The sequence below is a fragment of the Solanum tuberosum genome, unplaced genomic scaffold (genome assembly GCF_000226075.1).
Source record: "Solanum tuberosum cultivar DM 1-3 516 R44 unplaced genomic scaffold, SolTub_3.0 scf00678, whole genome shotgun sequence".
NCBI lineage: Eukaryota > Viridiplantae > Streptophyta > Magnoliopsida > Solanales > Solanaceae > Solanum > Solanum tuberosum.
In genome coordinates this window covers 43,184-45,508 of record NW_006239614.1, presented here as the reverse complement: position 1 = coordinate 45,508, position 2,325 = coordinate 43,184, and positions in this window count along the sequence as shown.

Here is a 2,325-nt window from a genome sequence, read left to right as displayed (position 1 = left end):
CTTCCTTCGTTCCTTTTTAGTTGTTATAGTTTTCTGTTTGAGAGTCAAACTATATGAATTTTGACTAATATTTTAAGGTGTTTTTTCATCATATTGATACGAAAAAAGTTGCAATTTATAGTATTTTTTGTATAGGTTTTAAATATCTAAATTTTATTTTAAAATAATTTAATCAAATTGACTCTCTGAAAGCGCAACATAACAATTAAAGGGAACGGAGGGAGTACTACTTACCAGCATATTTAGGCAGTTGCCTCCAATTGGGATGACCAAATCTTTCAACAAAAACTCTTAATTTGTTGTCTTCATCTTCACTCCATGCACCTCTTTTTATTCCATTTGTGTCAATAAAAGGAGTTCTCACCATATTTTCTAATTTGGAATTAATATCTCTCTTTTTGTTATGTTAATTTGATTGTTTACCTTAATCTAACTCTCTCTCTGACTAACTTTAATTTGCAGTCTGAAGCTGACAGTCTTATATATGGAATAGCAAGACAACTGAAGCCGTGTTTCTGATTAATATATCCATATAATACTAAATTAATAACCAAACAATTTGTTTGAAATAATAAGCAATTAATTTAAAACCCCAATGGTCAAAGCATCGAATATATTCCCTCGTCCCAATTTATGTGACACATTTCAGATTTCTAGATTAAAATGAGTTTTTCTTTGATTGCACTATTTTCAGGCCTTTTCAATGTTTTGATCTGTTAATTATTGTGAATTGTATTATTTTGTTACGTAGTTTCTAAATATAAATTTTATTTTGGAAAATCTAAAAATCAAATGACCTAATTCAGTTAAAATTATAAAATAAGATTATCGAAATAATTGTGCCGCACAAATTGGGATAGGAGGAGTGAAAGTATCCAATAAAGAGACTGCTTTCAGTATATTGACTCTAGTCATAAGCTTTCAACACCAACTTTTAAATTAGGATCCAGAAGACGTGTTAATCGATTTCTTTATTAGTCTAATTTGTAATTTAACTTAATTTATAGCTTTGCTTAGGTTTCTATCATCATATCCCAATTAACGTTTTGTTCATTAATTTATTGGTAATATTTTTGAAGAAAAGTCAATCGATTATAGGTAATTAAGTTAATCTATATAATATTTAACCTAAGATCATTATATAATTGATTATAAATTATTAAGAACAACACCAAAAGCTCAGTCAAATCGATGTATCATAGATAATAAATAAGGAGCACTCTAAACAAGCTGAAATTAAAAAAATAGTACCATAGGTCAATCATTGATGGAAACCAAAATAAAGGTAATAAAACATAAAAATATATGATGAAATTATCACTTGTATATCTAAAAAAAATGATGCGAAGGTCCTATTAACCCTAATTTTTCAAAAAAAAATTATTTTTTTATGTTTTGTGTTGAGCCAAAAAACAAAATAAGTATTGAAGAATCAATTAAACTTAGTAATCGTACTCTATAATGTTAGCTGTATGTTCACATGTTATCTGACCTTTTCACATTTCAGTTTAATATCACTCCCAACACCCCCTCAACTTACACTTAAACAAGAACCTATTTTTGCATTATTTATTTATATAAAATAAGGAAACATTAATAAATAGTTTGTCAACGAAAACTAATTAAAAATGTTGTAATGACCAAGTCTTTTTTTTTTTTTCATTCTCTTTAAGAAGTAGAGACATTTGTAAGGAGGATAACCTTTCAAAACAAGTGTAACTAAAATATGTTCAATTACGATCAACTACGGATGTGCGGCAGAGGGTGGAGTTGCTCTTCCCTTTTTTAATTCATATTCGGGTATAATTTTTTTCTAGTAGGGAGCACTTTCCCCGGCTCCGAATGGGCTCTATGTAGCGCAAATTCAAAATAATCGGACTTCAATATCAATATCGGATGAAAAATCAAAAAGAAAATTCAATTGACGTCAATTACTCCATATCAATCATTTCTAATTCAAATGATAATAGACTTGGGGTGTGTTTGGTATGGAGGGAAAATATTTTCTGGAAATGTTTTCCAATTTTCTCTTGTTTGATTGGCTTAAATGTTTGGAAAATGTTTTCCAAATCAACTTGCTTTCCTCAAATTTACGGAAAACATTTTTCAAAACTCTACTTCAACCTTTAATTTCTTTTTTATTGTACCATACCCCGTACCCCACCCTCCCCATTAAAAAAAATTAAATTTTTTAAATTTCAAATTTAGTTTTATCCCTACTCCAAAACTAGCCCCTCCCCCTCAAAAAAAATTGAAAATTATTTTTGAAAAATGTTTCAAATTTTAAGATTTTTTTTACCTCTCCAACCCCTACCCCCTAACCCC